Consider the following 21,541-nt stretch of genomic DNA (forward strand, 5'->3'; position numbering starts at 1 on the left):
ATCATTAAAAACAAGTGTACAAAGGAAACAAGCTACTGTGTTTTAAGTCATATCCTCAACTATATACTCACTAAAAATGATTTTTCCATAATAATTGCAATTACAATCTTTTCCCAGCTTCTCTTCTTTTTCTCATATAAGAAGTCTAATACAGAAAGTACTTGCTCACATGCAACCACAGAAAAGCCACAAAGACATCAGAAATGCAGATTAAATGAACTGCAGAAAAAACTGAATTAGGTAAAGAAAAGCATCTGCATTTCCATGAGGTTTGTCTGGTACGAAGTAACCAGCAAGTTGGAGAGATGCATTCAGAAGAGAAATGGGGTTTATGTCTGACATTAGAATTCTAAGTTCTACCAGAAGGGACATATGTTTCCTTTATTTAAAATACAGAAAATTATCTGCTCACAGAAATTATGCAAAATCTTGTTAGAGTAACTGTTCCCTGCATTTCACAACCTTTTGTGTTACTAGCACAGGACACATAAAAAGTTTTAGTTTCTTTGATTCCAATGCACCTATTTTTTTCAAAACTATTGATATGCAAGAGCTAACTATCAATGGAGCCCTCACAGCCTCTTGAGGTGAGGATGGTAGGCAGGACTGTCTCTGAGACTTAAAAGCTCCTCAGCAAAATTTTAGATAGGTAACAAGCTTTTCCCAACAATACTACTTATTTCCAGTTATTGAAATATCTATTGAATCCATCTGAGTAGCCTGAAGGAGAAAAAAATCCAGTTTTCAGAAGTGGCGTAAGCCTGCTAGCTTAGCTGGGCTGATGAGCAATGCTTCAGGAGATCCAGTAAAAGGAGAGCATGAAGCAAACTGAACCACAACTGCCATTCCAGATGTGTGCTGAAAAATTTGTGACTCAAGTGTGTTTAAGTGAGCAGGACTCCAAAACTTACCATCAGCTTCTCAAATGCTATTAGGAAGCCTGAGTGAACTTGAAAGGGAAACTATGGCGCACGGGAAGGCAGCATACAAGCCTGACAGGGAAATCCCAGAAAAACATGGTAATGACTCTTATGTTCCCTTCTCCACACAATTTCGTGTTCTGTCATTTTCTAAAAATCTTTCACCATTATCTATTAAGCAAATAAGAAATTAAGAAAGCCTCTCCAAGACAGCTGTGGAAAAAGAAACAGGAGTACTCCCTCTTTCCTCCCCCATCCTGTACTTATGCCACAACTGAACAAATAATTTGAAGAGATTTTCTCACCATTTCCTAGACTGCTGCTGCCAGGAAAGCCTCTCTTCTGCCATCACCCTTCGTCTAGCTTCCTTCTGCAGGCCTTATTTCCCCATAAGTGAATCCAGATGCTTACATACATAGCCACTCTCTGCTCTTCCCAGCATGAAATCCACAGGATTCTTATTCACAGGATTTGGTTTTCTGATTTCATACTGCCACAGCACAACAAGGAATTACTAAAGACAGAAGTTGTCAGAACAGCAAAGGTCCATCCCTTCCCTATTCTTTATTGTAGTTGAAAGACCTAAATTTTTAATATCCTCAAGTTAACTTCCCTGACAATTTTACCCTCAAATTTTTAGAATACCATGAAGATACCACCAGTTAAATAAATTATTATTTTAATATTTAATATTAAATTATTTAATATTGCATTAAATCTATTCCTCCCCCATGCAGTTAACAAGATGTTTCTAAGAACCATTCAGCAGCAAGGCTTTTCAGTCTATCTGGTCATCTTTATTCCTTTTTCACAACAGCCTTCTGTGGCAAGGAACCTCACAGTGCAACCAGTTTAAACCCTGTTGCTGTGCTGCATTTCAGTGAAAGCCTGAATTCTACAGATATGACTGGTCTAGGCCCCCTCCTACCCTCTGACCATATATTGAGCAATGCATCTTACTCACGATGACTTAATGCTTCTAATTCCTGCAAAAATTAGTTTTATGGAGACAATTAATTCTTCTTAACTCCTCTCAACAAAGAAGCATTAATAAATACACCAATTTAGGACATCAGTCAAGTCTCAAGTGGAATGCTGATTTGGGCAAGATGAGCAATCCCACCCACTTCCCAGAATCCAAATCCCAAACACCTGAGAGAAGAGAGCACCATGCAAGGCAATGTATCAACTAAGACATCTCTGGACCACACTGCTTTCGGAGGTGGCACTAAAGTGATGCTGAGGGGCAGACACCCATGCACATTTCCACTGACTGAATAATCAGCATTTCTCAAAATTCCAGCAAACACATAAAAGGGGTGCTTTTCTTCTTTGTAGAAAATGAGTACTGACAGAAGCAGAGGACAGGATGGCATTGCTGTTACCATAATACAAATTCTGAATCCTTAAAAGGGTAACAAACAATTTATTGACAACTGAGCCAAAACAATTTCATAATATAACAACTTATGCAATCCAAGAACAGCATAAAAGTAAACAAACAAAAAAAAAGTTTATGGACTCTACTTGGTATTAAAAAGGAAAACTAATTACACAAATGCCATTTTAAATAGTAGCTTGTTCTGACGCATACTTTAATGTAATAGATATTAATACATTGTAAGAACGGACAAGTTCTTCTGGCAATATTTAGCATCCATCAAACATCAATGCTGAGAAGATTGTCTTCAGAGATCCATCATAAAATTAATTTCTTGCTTCTCTCAAAAGTAACCATGAAAATGAACGTGCCTTGCCCTCAGTAACAGTTCATCCTCATGTATTTTATATAATTAAGCCCAGCACATTATTCTGTTGTTTTGAACCTACATTGTTTTGATCTTCAATTTCCAAAACAAAAGAACTACAAAAGCATTCTCAAACACACCTTTTAGATCAGGCATGTGCTCTCCCATGCACACACATATTAATGGCACAGAATGCACTGTTCCCTTTACACTGCTGCCAATTGCGAACTTTTGTAAGGGTAAATTTTGACTATACCCAATATACAGTTATGCAAATAATGACAAAAACACTTTCTTAGTACTGCCTCCATTTTCTTTTCTGGCATTTTTCTTTCCTGTAAGCACATAAATGCCTTCTCACTTTACTGGGAGCAGCCTAAGCCCTCCAGATCCACAGCCAGCCTGTTCCACAAAAGGATGGCCAGCTCCAGCAGCATCTCTGCAAGCACCACAGCAGTGTCGGTGTGCTGCACCATGGCACATGTTCCTTCAGCTCCTTTCAGCACACAGGAGTGCGAAAGATTCAACTTAGCCTTCCAAGTGATGAGATCGTATTAGAAATATTCCTGAAGTCATGGCTTTATTTCAAAGACCTTAGCTTAAGATAACTTTATTATATACAAGATGCTGTACTACTGCAAATCAAGAGGTAAGAACATTACCAATCCATTTAACACTGGTGATGCAGCCCATGATAATGCAGATTTTATGCATAACTTATAAATACAAGCCTGGAAGAAATAACTAGAGCCTTACTTACACAAAAGCTGAGCCAGCTTAGACAAAATAACATTAACTGATACTTGTAAAGAAAGTAACATTACAGTAAAGGTACTGTAAAGTCATATTGTAAATTATTTACCTCACAGAAACACTTCTACATTTGTCTACACAGGATGTTTCCAGCAGACCTAAAGCAGCTTTTCCCTGGATTCCATGAGTACAGCTTCTAGCTAGTTCAGTGTGGCACAGAGCTCCATCTAATATAACCTAGCCTACATGGGGCTTGTTAGCTCAAGTTTGGGGATGAATTAACCACAGCTACTGGCTCACAACCAGCTCAAAGCATGAGCCAAATTTGCAACATAGCATTTAGACACAACTGACAGCGTTTCATAATGAAATTGCTTACTCACCTTATTCACCTCACTTACTTCATCTAGTGGAATAAACTACTCACCTGTATTGCTACACAAAAAGCACTCATAAGGAAGACTGAGGGCCCTGTTTACTCACAACTTACTGAGCTTTTCCAGGTAGAAAAAAGTGCTTAGCGAAGGTCAAAACTAAAGCGAACAATTTTTGCTGACAGTGAAAACAGTGGCACACACTACCCTTGACACTATTTTACAAAATACACCTCTGATACTTATGAAAAAAAAACAAAAACAAAAAACTGCTAATAGCTCCAGGAGATACATTAACAGCAGGAATCTCAATGATAAACCCTCAGCAGAACTCTGGCTCTCTACTCAAGATTACACTTTTATTTCATGCATATAGGAATACAAACCTGAAAGCACAGACAACTCAGCTTAACAGCTACACTGGAAACTTAAATCTAATGCTTTGTTTAATTTGTGCATGAATAGTCCATCCACTGCACACACACACAGAATGATTAAAGTCCAAGTCTGTACCACAAAATCTGGCGCACTAATCTCAAAATGTATTTCTCCCATTTAATAGGTAAAAGCATTGCTTGGTTTTTAGGAACTGGCTCCTTTTTTAAACAAAACTGGCTACTAGAAATTAGCCAATAACAGGGCCATTAAGAAAAAAAAAGAAAACAAAGGCTCATAGTCCCATCTCCTATAAAAATACAGATACATGACTTTTATTAATAATGCAATTAATAGACAAGTCTATTTGGTTTTTTCTACTGACAAGTTTTCAAATTTTAGGGAAACCTCCAACACAATTCAAATACCTATGAAAGTTTATAAAGTAGGAGGCCTAATGGAAAGTGAGAAACACATGTTCACATCTAATCAGGTATAAGAGTAAGTGAATGCAAATAGCCCAAATGAAAGGCAAGAAGCATCCAACAGAACTTTCACCTTTCCAGGTGACTCCAAAGTCAATCACTCATAAGACTCAAACCCACAGGAAACCTGGCTTCACCAGTTCCGGTATTCACAGAAATACCTGATTTCTGTAAATGGTAACATTTTCCATACAACATCTCTACTGAGAGCTTCTTCAGCACATCAAACTCTGTACCCTGCAAGGCATCTCCCTGCCCTACCCTAGACAAACTACCCAAATATTTTTCCTTCCAAATGTTATTTTCTTTAAAAATACATTAAATATTTCCTTTAAAAATCCACAGCTAGTCCTATTTATGTGACTATTTGCTGGGTGGAACAAAGTTAGATGCTAAGCTGGAAATACCATAACAGCTGAGTATTTTAACTGGCAACACCCTTGTAATGACATGCCTGTGTGTCATATCAGCTAGAGACTCCACAACCTTACAGATCTGACATCTCCCATCTTGAAACAGTGATTTATCGGGTTTACCAGAATTTCACATGCACATGGTCACAGACAATCATGCATTAAAAATACCCAAGAGCAATGCATAAAGTGTATATTCGTGAGCTTGACACTTGTCACTGATGACTTCAGTACCCAACTCAGGAAGGTCAATATGCCATTCCTCCAAAACTGAACAAATTTTTTGTGCCAAACCATAATATCATTGATGATACAGTACTTTTCTGTAAAGTAAAAGCCCAAAGTCAAGGTCATATATTGCTTTCAACACTAAAATTTTATCTCTTTCCAGATAAAAATCAATAGCCTTATTAGCTGTACTGTTCCATCATTATAGGTATGCACTATTTACACAGAATAGCAGTGCTATACAAGGAACCTGCTCTAAATAAACATAAATTGTATAATAAGGATAATGCAATTCATTGTACATCTAACACTCCTGGGCTTGGGGGACTTTTTTCCTCCAAAATTTGAAAGCAAACATATGGCAGTACATACAAAGACTATACTAAACTTTCCTTATCACAGGCACCCAATGTATTTCCCCAAAATTTGCTGCTTAGTATTTTAAAACTTCAACTTTGCTGAGGTTTATTTTGTTGCATTTTAAAAATGTAACAAAGCAAAGGAGAGGGGAGAACTGAGCTATGGCTGGATTCAGTAATCCAGCAGATATCAGAGTCTTGACTAAATATACTTCTCCTGATTAAAAGCAACCCACCCATGAGAATCAAAGAGACAGACATTTGGAGACCTGCCAGTTCATACAATAACTATGTTTATTTGTCTTAATAAATATTTAAGAAACATGACTTGTGGTATTTGATACAACTGAGACCATGGTTAAAAGGCCTCTCTCCATGACATAAGCAAATACAGCCTATCCTCTTTATTTGTCCGACTTCTTTTCGACATTCAAGGCTAATCTAGTTTTAGGTCAGGAAAGACTGCGGTCTATCATTTTAAACAAACCATTGTAGTAAAACGTGAACAGGAAATTCCTAACTACACTGTTCAAAGAACAATGATTAGAAAAACAACACAAGCTCACAAAGCACAAGAAGGCCAGTCTGGGTGGAAAATAAAAAAAAAAAGCATCACACACATACAGTCACCTTGCTCATTTTACTTTTTCCCTGCCAGCCCCCACTCCCCACAAAGGCCAGCGGTCCTTCAGACCTTGCCAAAGGAGAAACCTTTGGATCCAAAAGGGAAAAAGTGCAGTATATACAGCTCTGTCTGATACTTTGGAAATATCCGGCCTGCGGGAGTTAGTGCAGGCATGCCATTCATTCCACAACATATAAATGCCCTCTTTAGAGCCTCATCCAAGCAGCAGTTTCATTTGGATTTGGAGGCACAGGTCTGCCTTGTTTTTCAATAAGCTGCAAGCTATTTTTGCCATGAAAAAAAGAAAACCAACATTTTAAAAGTGTGCCTGCCTAGCATACACAGAGTATATAAAATGAGTAAAACATGGACTCAAGGAAAATCTCCTGTATTAGCACTCTATTCATAGCACAGATTTCCATCTTCTAAAAGAAACAAAACCCCTAAAACTTAAATCCCCAAAAGCACAACAAAGCTCATGTATTTTAAATTCTACAAAGTGTAGTACCCTAAAACGTTCAAAAATTCTTTAACCAAAGTGCTCTCACAACTATTTTGAAATCATTCTTGTAAAAATCTGGACAACTGACCATCTTCACTAATGGGGAGGAAAAAAAATGTATTCCTAATTTGAGAAAGAAATCACAATAAAGGGAACTAATTCACTTTTAACATCATGTATTAATATTACATTAAGATGTAATTATTAGTCTGTATAACATCTGTTTTTTTTCTTTACAGAAAACCTAGAAATATCTGGATATGGATATTAGTATTAAAATCTTCATCCACTTAGAAAAATAAGCTTCTGAGCACATACATAAAAAGACAAAAGACAGAAAAAAATGAGCACAGGATCTCAAAAGACTTGCATTTTAAAGAGCCATATTCAGGGATTGGATGGAAGAGAGGAAATTTCCACAGTCACAGGACACTACCCATAGTTTCAAGGTGTTTCAAATTGAACCAGCGTTTTGGACACAGGGTAATTTGTATTTTAAAGAGAACAGAAAAGCCTTTTATAAATGTTCCATAGATTCTAAATGTAAAGAAAATAAACTTACAGTTGTGATTCAATTAAAAAATGAACACATGACAATATTCTTTATCAAGCCACTTCAGAAAGAATAAAACAAATATCTTAAGAACCATGTGGGCAAACAGTGATATGTGCAAAACTTCAAAAACTCCAGATGTTCACATACCAAACATAATCTCCTAAAGGAGATATTCCAGAAATTTATTACAGTATGTTTTAATGATAAAATGAGGCAGCTGTATTTTAAAACAACAACACTTCTTTAAAAATTCTAAATCCATTCCATTTTAGAAGAAAAAAAATTCCCAGTATTCCCTTTCAGATCATCTTTCCCAAAGAAATGGGTAAGGGCTAAAAATCTTCATACAAGTCAGAAAACAGAAAAGGAGAGAGTCTTTAACTCAAGAATCCAAATTGAGTCCCATCAATAGTAATGAAAGTGCATTATTGCCTCAGGGCTGTTTGGCAGATTATGAGACAGAACAGAGGACACATCTCATTCCTAGCAGCAGATGTCCAGAGAACAACATCACTACATCATCGCTGTAACCCAACAGAAGCCCTGAACAGGCACGGACACATATACAAGATTACTCCCAGAAATAATTTCCCTTACACAATATTACAAGAGAGCTCACTCTACATATAAATATTGGTATTTCAGTGGAAAAAATTTGCACAAATGAACTACTTTCCACAATCACTGGAGCTTTATTTAGCCCATTTCCTGAATATTTTTACAAATTTTATGAACACTATTTTTTTTAAAAAAAATACATTTATATCCTTTCATATGAATCACCTGCTGTTTTGTGTTTTATTATGAAATAAAAAAATCCCACCCTAAAATCTGCCTTAGTATTAAAATAGGTTTATATCTAAATTCTATGAAATGTTCAAGGTTTTTTCTATTTACTTCTGAGAAAACTTAAGACTTTTTTCTCAGCACATGACACACTCCAAGAAGACAACAAGTTGGGATCTCAAAACCTATGCCAAAACTTCCAGAAGCCATTTCTGGAAATTTATTAAAAATTAAGGTAGCTGGTAATTTCCTAAAAGGCCTTGAATCCTTAAGTACAAAGTACTTAGATTCAATACAAAGAATAAGGATGTTCTGAGTGACATTTACAGCCAATGACTGGAAACACTACTATGACTTTTCTTTAAAAACTGAAACCAACAAAAAAAACCACCACAAAACTAATCATGGCTGAGCAAACCTTCCATGGATCACTCCCCACTAACATTTGTCAACTCCATCCTTCCAGATGTAAAATCAGAATTATGTTTACTAACAGAAGCATTGATTATAGCCATAAACAAATATTGTAGATGGTAAATTGCCTGAAATTTCAGATGACTAATGGTGCAGACCATTCACATAGTCCTTCCTACACATTTGTGTTTGGATACTTGCTCATGAATTAAAAATGCTCTTTGCTCCAAAAGCCTTCTATCATGTCCAACTGCAGAGTTTGTAACACTTCACCAAAACTTCATGTAAGTATATATAGAAAACTACTAAAGACTACAACCAGGAATTTACAAAGTAGCTTAATTTACAGTAAGAAAATAATTCCTGGAACTGGAAATACAGTATCTTCATTGCACCATCAATTCATCACAATCCAAGGGTCAGCTTGACCATAAACCTCTTGACATTTGACTCCAAAAACAGACTAAATGGAAAGATTTTATTTAAACCAAAAATTAAGGGTTTATTTCACAATTTCTGGGGGAAAAAACTGTAGCTATACTCTATTAAAACAAAACAACCCAACCAACCCATAGAGAACACACCAAAAAAATACCAACCTACCACTTTACTTCTGCTTCTGCCAAGTATGCAGGGTTCAGCACTTAATTTTTTCCCTCAACAACATCATCATCTTCCTGAATAGAAGATATTAAATAACACACTTCAAGAACAGTAATCATACTGAGCACTGCAGATCAGTTCCAAGGAACTTGGGAGAAACTAGCCATTTGTTAAGATCGAAAAAACACTTATTATATTCAGTGCATTATGCAGTGTTATGGGAAATCCAGAAGTTGTTTAGCTGAATCAGTACACCAGACTCAATATACAAAGATTATTAAATACAAACAACACAAAAGAAAGGATTAAGGCAAGTTCTAGGACCTCTCATTCCATCTCTCTACATGCTCACCTTGACCAGGACAAAACGCTTATGAAATCTCTTATCTCTTGAACTCCTATACATGCTATAGCCACCTTTTAGTAATGCAGATAACTGGAGAGTCGTCTCTTTCTGCAGTCCTGGCTATAAACAAAGACATTAAAATACTATTACTAAAGTATATATATTAATATTATTTATATATATTAATATTAATAATATTAAATTTAATATAGTATTAAAATACTGAAAAATACTACTAATACTCTGCATGCATTAAGCTGCATTTCCAAGGGCTGAGACCTGCATGAAATCAAAAACAAGTCTTCACAACAGATATTCCTCTTTATGACATGGCATTTACTCCCAAAGTTCCCCTAGAGGGAACACAAAATGATGGCTAACCAGTCCAGATACGAAATACAGCTGATAAAAAAATACCTTACCATTCTTAATTAAAATGCTTTTGCTTTTCTTCTGGGGAAAATTATTTTTTAAAACCTTTGTGAAATACGGTGATTTAGTTAAAACTATGTCTTTTGCCATACAGACAAGACATAAGCATCAAAATCAATCTGCAATTAAGAAACGGGCTAAAATGGATTTTCAAAGTACTTTTAATAAAAAGTACTTTCATAGTATTTTTAATAAAAATTCAGCTTCCAAAACATTATCAAATGTAGCACATGGAAGCTCACAGGTATAAGTCTATTGAGGCAAGGATTATATTTGATTACTTGAGAGGAATCTCAAAGAAAAGCAAAAAACAAGCCAATCATTTCAAAGTATAGCATTTTTAACCATCTTTCTGCAAGCTGGTACTAGTGAACGTTTTTCTAAAAAAAAAGTTCTATGATTTGTCCCAACTGAGCAGCTACATTAAGCACAGAAGTAGTATTCAAATGCCCTTGCAGAGCCTTGAGCACATGGGGTGCTTGTTTATCACAAATCTCAGTACACCCATAACCTCAAGAGCACCACTAGGCTTTCCCTTGAATGAACTATGAGCTGGCAGAAAAGCAAAAATAAGACAACTCAAACCAACACAGAGTAGCATATACTTTTTATCAAATGTTGTCAATCAGTACACTGCATACAGCTGAAAACAAGCATATGCAAATATACAATATGAATATATATGTTTTTAACTGAATTTTGACAAACTACCTATTGCAATTTCATCTACAACTACTTCCTCTGATTTTTTTTTAAACTATATGAAGTAGAGGTCAGTTGTGCTATCTCTAACAGATGAACATCAGGTTAATTTGTGTTAATCATCAATTATAGTGTTAAAGGCTATTTAAAGCTGACCTTTGATCCAAAAGGCATGATGGTCGTTAAATAGATTTTTTCTTGGGTTTTGTGGTTAACTTATTGTGAAGTCTGGGGTTCAAGGATTTTTACCTATGTGCCTTATCATATCTTTAATACAGTGACTCTTAGTCTTATCCGAAAGACATAATCTGGGGGAAGCAAAAGACACGTAAGTGTTCAAACAGTTATTTCCAAACACACACACATCTCCATCTTCACTGCACTGCTAAAAAAAAAAAAAAAAGCAAAAAAAAACCAGGTAGTGTACATTTTATTCTGTAATTCTCTTTTAAGCACTCATAGAATTGCTGTTCAAGTCAAGTAACTTTGGACTGTATCCACCTTTGAGAAGTGGACCACAATTTGTTTATGCTATAGAATTAGATAATTATGCAGTACTTCAGCTGCCTTCCCATACCTGGATATGTCACTCTTTCTAAGAAAATTATGTGTATTAGGGCCTTTTAAAAGTCTTATTTTTAGCTGTTTAAACTGCAATTCAATATTAAATAAATCAATTTTGAAATATTATGCACTTTCAGCTTTGATACCAAACTTGCATTTTGCCATAAAAAAGCCTAATCATTTTTTGTGCAAAAGAGTTTCAGCCTAATTACAATATAAGTCAAAATAGTTTCAACGAGATTCTCCATAGATATTTCATTTTGAAAATAACTCTTTCAGAATGCTACGAAAGATAGCCTTTGATTCTCTGTTGCTAGTTCAAGGGTGTTGATATCGCTGCACTTTATTTTTGTCCTGCTGCCAACTAAATATACTGAAATAGAAAAGTCTTTGAAAACAAAAATTAAAAAATGTAGTTTCTTTAGGTTTTGATATTTACTAACTCAGCCCTTGATGGCAACCAGCTCCTTCAGCCAAAGAGTGAACAGTACAGCACAGAACTGCCTTCATCCTGCAAACCACAGGGAGACCACCAAGCTCATGACTGAACACAAAAGTCTTTCCTACTCCAGCCAATACCCACAGAAGAGTAGAGAAACATTACAGCTTATTTGATCATGCAACATGTACCTAGAACAAACCTCACCAGGTGGGTAGAGGTATTAAATGTCTGAAGGACTCAAACAGCTATTAAAAGTCACAGATAATGTCTCACCAACCTTTTAGCACACTCTCACTTTATTAAGTCCAAATTAATTTTCCTATTTGGGACAGAATAAGAAATGATCAAGAATGGCAGAACAAAACCTACACTCTCATTCCTTGCTACTAATGACTAGTTAAGAACTGAAGGATTTATTCTAACAAAATAGACTAGATCAGTATCAAGGAAAAAGAACACATCATCACAGTCTCTGCTCCTCTCCGTAAGGAGAGACAAAAACCTTGTTCAGCTAATCCAAATACTACAGCCTCCTCCTCTATGACCTGGCAATTTCCACCTGTACACATTCACCCCCCTTAACAAATTCCCCAGATGACTGTAATGATCTTTTGATGAGTTCTCACTCCAAACACTGATGACAAAAGCTGCTCTGTGGTTTTTGTTTTTACCTTGACATGCCTTTTCATGCTCCACACCTTCCTCAGTCACACCCTACACTTTTATACCTCAGATATTCCTTGGAGGTGCTCCGCTGTCAAGATCCTTCCCACATCTACCTGATCTTATACTCACTTCCCTCACACACACACCTCCCAAATGCACATTTGGTCCATCCAATTCCCTCACACGCCAACTTTGTTCCCTGTCAGCAATGGCAACATTAACCACTGACTTCACCAAGTCTTTAGTGTTTCCAAGCTGGTGATGATACCACAAGTTCAGTCCCCAAATCAGCTCTTGCAGCTCTCTCACCTCCTAATAGCCACTTCAGTGGCTACTACTGTAAAAAACTGACTCTGACACCTATTTTTCTTCTGTTGGCCTTTCGATATCCATCTTATGTCTGAAAACTGATTCCTTCCTTTTAAAACATAACTTGAAGCTTGTTTAGAGATGTGTTGTTTTACTATGGGAGTATTTTAAATATGAGTAGTCAAGGTTGCCATTTACAAAGAGGATTTACTCAAACTAATCCAATTCCTTATTGAATCAAACTTAATTGACATAAACCACTTAAATACCCATCTGCCCCAAAGGTTAAGTCAGCTTAAGGAACTAAACCACCTAAACACTACCCTTCCCCAAAAAAAGATACAAGAAATGCTGCATAGGTTAAGGGTTTTTTCTCATTTTTCTTACTGCATGGTCAGATAAGCAAGGGTACCAGTGCAAGAGAGGGGTGAGACCATGTGGTTTGGCAGGGAGGACATTACTGGTTTTGGCCGCAGTGAATTATTAGCTCAAGAGCGCTGTATTGCCAAACCTTGCTGAGCATGTTCCCTGCCCAGCCACAGCAGGCAACAAGGTAGGAAAAATACCTAGAGCGTGTTTTCTCTAGCATGCTTCTTTCAACCAGAAACAAGTTGAAGATTACTTAAGAACTGCAGTACTGGCTGGCTTCGCTGGTGAATGTGAACTGTCGCATCTGCAACAGATAAGAAATTCAGGAAGTTCTATTTTTAACTAAAGGCAGAAAAGTATTAGTTTTACTTTTTCCAGCAATATATCAAAGAAATACTTCTGTATGGCCTCACATACAACTTTAGCTCTACCTTCCAACAAACAACACAAAATTATAAACCAACATTACATTTAACAGGCACCTCTGTGAAGCTTGTTAATAGGGCTCCACTATAGATAAGTTTCTAGAGCTTTTTATTGCCTACAAGTAATTTGTTCTTATGTTTACACAGTGTTGCCACTGTATTTATATTTGCTAAAAAAAAATAAGTTGTTATCTCTCAAACTAATCACTAGAATGCAAGCCTAAATAGGATTTTTTTTGTCTAGATAATAGAACTTAAACCCCAGCCCTAGCCTTCTGACATTTCAAATCTTGCATTTTCACATACACAGATCCTGAAAAGCACAGACTTCTCTCCCCATACCATGATATGCTAATGCAAACACAGTTTTCTTTTCACAATGTCTGGTGCAGTTTAATTACAATAAATGTAACCACTATGTCTATACCAACTCAGATACACACTAATTCATATATCTAAAAATAGCAAAGTACCTTCTCTGACAGTTTCAAGCATGGACAAGTTACAACAGATCAGGGTTTCTCAGTTTGCAAGACCCAACACAGATGTGAGTCAATACCATGTCACAGAACCCTTCAAGAAACAGCCCTCCTAACACGTGCCATCACATTGCTGTAACACACTCAAGGCACAACTGCCAATTTAGTCCTTTCTAGACTGCACACAAATACAATAAGGCAGGTGTCTACATTACCTATCTAATTGCTGAAAATACTTCCATTAAGAGGTAAAAACTACACACACACACAAAAAAACCCTCCACCTTTAACAAAACGTCAAGAAGCTTAACAGCGGTGGCTTTTTTGTTAATGAGGTTTTCGTGTCTCAATAGATGCTTTGATGCTTTAGCACACATGCATTAGGTCTTGAAATTCTATGCTACCTAAGCCAGATTTTCAAAATATATGTATTTTGACTAGTAAGTACCAATTAAATAAACCATAAATCACTATTATTTTACTATAAGTAAAACCTTTCATCTTAGGAAGAATCAGTGGATGCCTTCCACCTCTACTTTTCAAGACACTAAAAAACTAATAAACACGTTTATAATACTCAGTGACTGGAGATGTAGTACTCATTTATAACAATGCTAAATTGCAAGAAAACAAGAACGCTCACTTCATACAGGCACTGCATTTCCAGCAGCAATATAAATCTGAAAAGAAATCGAGTTACTTTTTTAAAAACACTTAAATCAGAGAGGTGAGATCAAGGGAGAAGAGGGGGAATAGCAGTAATTTAGAAGTATTTATCATGAATCAGCTGATTAACATTGTAACATATTAACACCTAATCAGAATCCACCAACCAAACAAAAGACTCAGCTTGAAGAGCATACCTAATACCCAGTAACAATAATCCTAGGATGCTTGTATCTTCATTCATTCTTAATCAAACATTTTCATGGGATTCATGAACAATATGAAGTTAAATATCCATTTGAAGGTCTACCAGACAGGATGAAAAAAAAAAAATAAATTAATATATCTCCCTCATGAAAGGCAGAGAAGTAGATCGATCATGGTACAAATATGTATTTGTGAAGATTTCAAAACTAATGTCAGCTACAGCATGCCCTTAAAAATATTACTGAATTACTGAATTCTACTGAATATTACTGAATATAATTACTGAATTCTGAGCAAGAGCTAAAGCACAAATATGTGCAGATTGCCCAGAGAGGCTCAGGGCACAGCAGCATTTTCTCAACACCATTTGCTGCAGCATGTATTCTCAGTCACATACCAGGCAAGCAGTCTGCATAGCTTTTCCATCCACGTTGTGGCTGCATCCAGACTTGACATTTACAAAGAAAATTCAAAACATCTGGATCCCAAGTACTGTTTTATATGCAATGCTTTTTATATAAATTCTATCAAGTCCACTATATTGCCAACTTGAGGTAATCAAATGGTGCAACTGCAGTGACCTAGATGCCTGAAGTAATGGAAATAAATAGGATTTCTTCCTGGGTGCATAGAGAAACAACCAAATAGAGCAGCTCTCCACTTTCTAATGAAAGGATGGTTGCCCAATCTTTATGAGTTATACTTAGCTATATATATTTTATAGACAGATCAAATGATATATCATGCAATGGAGGAAGTAAAAATTGATGGTCATAAACAATGAGATGTCACTGTTGATAGCTGATAAATTGGGAAAAAAAAATTAGGTAATTTCATCTAAAGAGTAAAAGAGTGGAAAAACTACTCTGACGTCTAATATCTACTACTATTAAAAACATAGCATATTTCTGGTTTTAACTTCTGAATATCAGATGTTATTACAAATCTACCAAAGAGTTCTGAAGTGTCTGGTATCATCTCTTTTTATGAGCAGTACTCAAATCACTTCTTAAACACCTCTTCAAATGAACAAATTCAACTCTTCCTCTCATAGGAGTGCATATTTTCCAGATCTATACTCATTCAACAATTCTGTTTTTTTTTTCCTTTCCAAGCTTCTTCATCTCTTGTGAGCTTGGTAACAACAGCTTAGAAAGCTGATTTGTAAAATCATAACCAAATTAGTATTTCAATAGTTCTGCTCCACTTTAAACACTTGCAAAGAATCACTTCTCAAAATACATTTCTATACCTTACATGTTTAATTTTATGTTTTGTATTAACAACCTGCATCACAGTCAAATACAGCATATCATTTAAATTTGTCCAGTCATTAAAATATTTTCTGAGGGAAGACCAAAGTAACGATCAACAATCACTTTGTTTTCTTCCCATTCCACAAATGGCATTAGCTCAAAACAAACTATGAGTTGACACAGTTGAACATCAAAATACAACAGGAAGTAGACAAGAAAAGTCTGAAAACATATTCAAACCTGAAGATGATGTTCAAAAATGGCACTGGTACTAATTATACTGTTGCCTTCATCTTTCTAATGTTTTGGAACAGAAGTATTTGAAATCTAATAATAAAAGTCACTAATTGCAACTCTCAGTGTAGGGGTTTAAGGCAGACCCAGAAATATGTAATTTTTGAAAAAAAATTTAATGTTTCTTATGATTGTCTTTGGATTGCTGAATACTCCCAATTGTACAGATTAATTCCAATAATCTAGGAAATATTCTGTTGCCTTGACAAAGAGGCCACTGACTTTCTAACCTTATCACATGGTGGCATGCCAAAAGATCCTTTGCCTCACTAAAGGCCCCTCTTCCAATTTGGGCAAAAAACTTCAGAAGCAATTCTCATCACAGCTAAGTGGCAAGAAAATTTACGAGAAAATAATTTGTCACTAAAAATGCTCTTTTAATACAAAACAAGCAATAGCTAAGGGACTTTAAGTCTGGGGTTTTCTAGATTTGAATATCTGGCATGAATATGCTTTTTATTTAGGCTTCTTACAATTTCTTATTCCTTTATAAAGCCGGTCTAGGGAAAGAGAAATCACATTATGCTGCATCACATCAGTGCATGTTTAAACACCTTGCTGTGCCAGAGGAACAGAGGAAACAACAGTAGCAACAGACTTTGTATCACCCAATAGGAAAAGTCAACTAGTTGGGTAATACAGATACTTGCTAAAATCAAATAAATTGAGAATAGGGAGTCCTGAAATAGTTCAGCAAAAAGTCGTCTGCACTTCTGGACTTCCCTGCCCAGTACTCACTTAAATATTTCTACTCTGCACTCCTAACCCCCTAGTGACTCTGCCAGGCTGACTCCTTGTTTTAAACCCATTAGCCTTTCCTGCTTATTTCTAGTCTCTACAATTCAACAATTTTCAACAATCTCCTTGTCCAGCACATCTTACATTTCTTGACCCCCATACTCACATCTCACACATAGTTCTTATATTTCACCTTCCAGTCATCTTCCCTTCTTCACCTAGACTTTGCATGCTGCTGCCTCTCCTGATATTTTCTCAACCTGAAGATTCCTCATCCAAACCCAGTGTTCCTTTTTTTCCCCTTAGGGTTCCCTGTACAGCCAAGAAAAGAGCTGACACCTTCACACCCTGAACCCTCACCAGACCAGTTTCTCCTTACCAGCTTCTCCCTGCTCTACTGGTTTTCAGTCTAGTTCCCCTACTTTTTTCTTCCCAGACTTCAGGTGCTATCCACCTTCTCCCTACCACTAGGTCCTGATTGCTTTGTTTTCAAAACCTACCAAATTTTCCCCCTTCTCTGTCAAATTCCATGGCCAACCCCATTTGATCCCATACTCCTTGTTCCAACCCACCTCTTCTACAAGGACAGGTACTTCCTCCTGTGCCCACATTACTCAGCTATCAGGCCTCAGAATTAGGATGGTAATGAGGACGTAGGACAGAAAAACTCCCCAGTACTAGCAGCCCATGTTGCAGGAAGTTACACACAGCTGCTAAAATCTAAGTCTTTACCAAGCCCATCCTGGTTTTTTAATTCCTCCCCAACTGGTCCAAATGGGTGGTTTTTCCATGCAAAACCACTCCTACACCTTATAAGTTTAAAATCCTCACTCCAAAAGAACATGATTCAAATCTTTAAACCACCAGGATTACTCACATTAAGAAGCTGAAAGACTCCCTCTTCCCTAGTTATTCCAAAAAACCAACACTGTATTTTAGGTGAAATTTCCACATACAGCAAATCTAGCAAGACATATGAGCTTGGAAAGCTTTCACTAAACTCCAAGAATTTTGTCTAAGCACTAAATGCTTCAAAACAGTCTTGTAACAAACAGCAACAGTAATAAGATCTCTGATGCCACAAGGATCACCAATATCAACCACAAACACAGTCTTTTATAAATTCATTTGCAATCCCGTTATTAAACAGAATCTCAATGTAGCAAGTACTGTGCAAACACAAGATAAAAAGGCAGTTCCCTGCCTTGAAGAATTTACACTCTATTAAGATAACAGATGACTACTACCAGGAGATGAAAACTTATACACTGAACGGTTCCCTTCTGAGATCCCTTCCAGGATCTGCTAAACAACCATCTGCAATCTACTCTTTACATGAAATCCACGCAGAGCAACACAGTATCTTTCCTGAACCTAACCACCGACTGGATACTAAAGATAACATCCTTCTCAAATCTACTCATTTTAGCACTCACCTACCTTTTTTTTCTTACTGCAGAAAATCATAAGGAATCCACTTCTGAGTCCTTTTTACATTCTCAGTCTTTATTATTCTGACTTGCCTCCCTTACCCTCATCATCTTCTCTTTCCTGAACTCCAAAATCCTTTATAAAGCACTTCTCCAATTAGCATTTCTTTGTCTTTTTGGCTTCAATAGGAAAAACCTTGGGGGAGGGGAGGGAAATTTGTTTTGTGGTGGAATTTTTAATTGAATAATTATTTCAAATCAAATTCACTAACCAAACTGTACAAAACGCTCAGAAATCTCAGGGGGAGTCCTGAAAAGAAAAACAAAAAACAAACTACTGAGTGCCAGCTAAATGTACAGAGAAGCCTGTAGGGATGCTTAAAGACTACTAGCCATAGGAACACTTGGAAGTGCTGATTCTCAGAGCCCTTGATCAAGTGCAGCATGGCCTGATGTCTCATATCTTTGTCCTGTTCCTTCTGGGCAAAAATAAAACCACCCAAACACAGAAATGGGGGGCTGAACTCCATCACTCTGTGCCTAACTCATGCTGAGGTACATCTAATACAAGCAGGTTATTCTACCCTCTACTTAAACCACTTTTTGCAAAAGTACAGCTTCAATACCACTTCACTGCTGCTCTTACCTTTCTTTCCCAAACTTCCTCAGAAAACAACTAGCTTGATCCTTTCCTACTTTGATGCTGCCCATGGGAATCTGAATAGCTGCAATGAGACCCAAGAAGACTGGTCACTTTCTGCCATGCAAACCCAAACATCTCACTAAAATAACAACAGTAGTCTATTCTCAACCAGAGATTAACTCTGCAGTCAGAACTAGCTCCTGCTACTTGAATTCTGTACAAACTACTGATAACATGCTCATGAAAACATCATCTCTTTTCTATCTGACCTAATGCAAATGCCTCAATCTCTGCTCTATAGCCTGTTCTTACCCAATGTGAAAAATAGATCTAAGTTTAAACCTTGAAGTATTTAGACAAAATTTCAAGCAATGTGTGGCATTTCAATTATTTTTTCCAAACATGGAGTCATAATTTTAGCAATACCACATAAGTTGAACAGTAACTCAATTTTAACACTGTAGTAAATGGCTAAATCTTTTCTGCTATTGTCTGTATAGAAGATATTGCAGAAGACAAAAACACATACTCTCCGAAGTTTAATGGAAAAGATGCGATGCAGAAAAGCAACAGATATCCAATATCTTTACAACACGGTATTAGAAGTAACCTAAATACGTGTACATGCGTTTTGATGTAGAAAAAATGTGTGATCCAAAACATATTAACAAATATTTAACATCTCAGGAAAAAAATATGTACATGCACAACTATGTCCACATAATGAGACAAAGCATCTTGATCCGGTAGGTAAATATTTAGGCCATTTAAATAATTAAGCATTGTCGTGCAAAACGACAGGAATCTCTCAAATTACTACAGTCTTTAACCCAGACTGTGCTTAAATGTTTCTGTGGCCTGCTTAACATTCCAGGCATACTTCTGGCAAGGTAGCTCTGGCCGAGGTTCAAACTGTCCTTGTCCAACTTTCACTTACTATAAAAACATTGTTTAATATATAAAAGCATACACAGAGACATATGTTTCTTATTTCGCAGACACCTAAAATACTGACACTTGTGTTCACTAACTCCGCGTGGAAATTTTCAGGCGACCGCTTTGAAGCCAGGTCCTTTTACCGGGCACCAACAACAGAGCCCACGCTTCCACCAGATTTCAGCTACGACGCTTAAACACTGCTTATAACGCATTTCTGCTAAAAGCAGCAAGACCTGCTTGTATTTATTCATCCTAAGCGAGAAGAAAAGGCCTACCTCGGTCTCCCCACGCACCGCCGGGCCGTGCAGACGCTGCCCCGGACACCACGCAGCTACAGATTTCTGCTGCTAATTTGCAGCAGACCGCGTATTTGTCAAATTAAGTGCAGGAATTTCCCGGTTTACTTACCTCCACGCAGCGTTATCTTTTATGAGGAGGTAATCTACCAAATTACTCCAGCATGCCTCCAGCCTGCTGCTGCCAATTAGTTCAGCCCGGCTAATAAATCAGGATGGCCAAGCCGCTCGGTTACAGCGGGGCTGCTCCGGTACGGGAGGAGTGTAAACACAGGCGGTGTCAGAGCTCCTGCCTCCCCATCTCCCCCCGCACTAAGACAACGTTTAGTCGAGCACCCACCACGGGGAGGTGGGGGGAAGAAAGCCTCAATTATTTTTTTTTTGTTCAAATTTAACATTTAACACTGCCGACAAACCCGTCAGCAGCAGGGGTAGAGGCTCTGCCCCCACGATGGGCCGCAGAGGGCTGGTGTGACAGAACCCCCACCCTGGGCCGCCGACCCGGAGCCTCCGATTGCCCCGCCGGTAGCGGCCCCGCCAGCCCCGCCGCCCACACCCTCCCGGCGGCCGTGGACAGGGGAAGAAAAATGTCGCCGATGGGCCCGGCCCCGGGTGAACGGGGCTCGGGCCCTCTATCCCCCCGGATCTCACTCGTACCTGTCCCGGGGGTCGATCCACGAGGTCTGCCGGGTGTTGTGGTCGATGTAAAAGACTCGCCCATCGAAGTCCCTCGCTTCTTCCCAGCCGGCGGGCAGCGGCAGCTCCGAGCTCTCCCGGCCCCGCTGCCCGCCCGCCGCCGGCCCGCCGCCCTGTCCCGCCGCCGCTTGCTGCTGCTGCCGCCGCCGCCGCCCGCCGCTCAACCACGGCATGGCCGCTCCGCCGCCGGGCCGCCGCCGCCCTGCTCCGGCCGAAAGCCGCTCCCCGCCCGCCGCCGGGGCAGCTCCAGTCCCGCCCGGGCCGCGGCCGCCCGCCGCCTCCTCCTCCTCTTCCTCCTCCAGCACTAACAGGCGGCCCCGCAGGGAGCGGGACTCGGGCGGCTCTGGCTGCGCCGCGCCGAGCTCATCCTCCCCCGCGCCAGCCCCGCTCCAAGCCGGGACCAGCCCCGCCGCGCTTCCTAACCCCGCCCGGGACCTGCCCCGCACCGCCCCGGCTCCCAGCCCCCGATCCCGGCCCGAGCGCCCCCGCCCCGCCGGTCAG

At 38.4% G+C, this 21,541-nt stretch overlaps 1 protein-coding gene across 4 annotated transcripts in view; it reads right to left on the bottom strand.

The window, feature by feature from the left end:
- The window catches only part of WWC3 (WWC family member 3), a 98,998-nt gene extending 77,850 nt beyond the window's left edge, over positions 1-21,148 (bottom strand). For 3 of the 4 annotated variants that reach the window (XM_015638356.3, XM_019007728.2, XM_015638352.3), the window contains exon 1: positions 21,002-21,085. The gene's annotated coding sequence lies outside the window, so the exon portion shown is untranslated. Of the gene's footprint in view, positions 1-21,001 lie in introns of all 4 variants that reach the window. The other variant, XM_015638345.3, reaches the window with a different exon arrangement.
- Between the last annotated feature and the right edge of the window lie 393 nt (positions 21,149-21,541).

The sequence above is a fragment of the Parus major genome, chromosome 1, assembly GCF_001522545.3.
Source record: "Parus major isolate Abel chromosome 1, Parus_major1.1, whole genome shotgun sequence".
NCBI lineage: Eukaryota > Metazoa > Chordata > Aves > Passeriformes > Paridae > Parus > Parus major.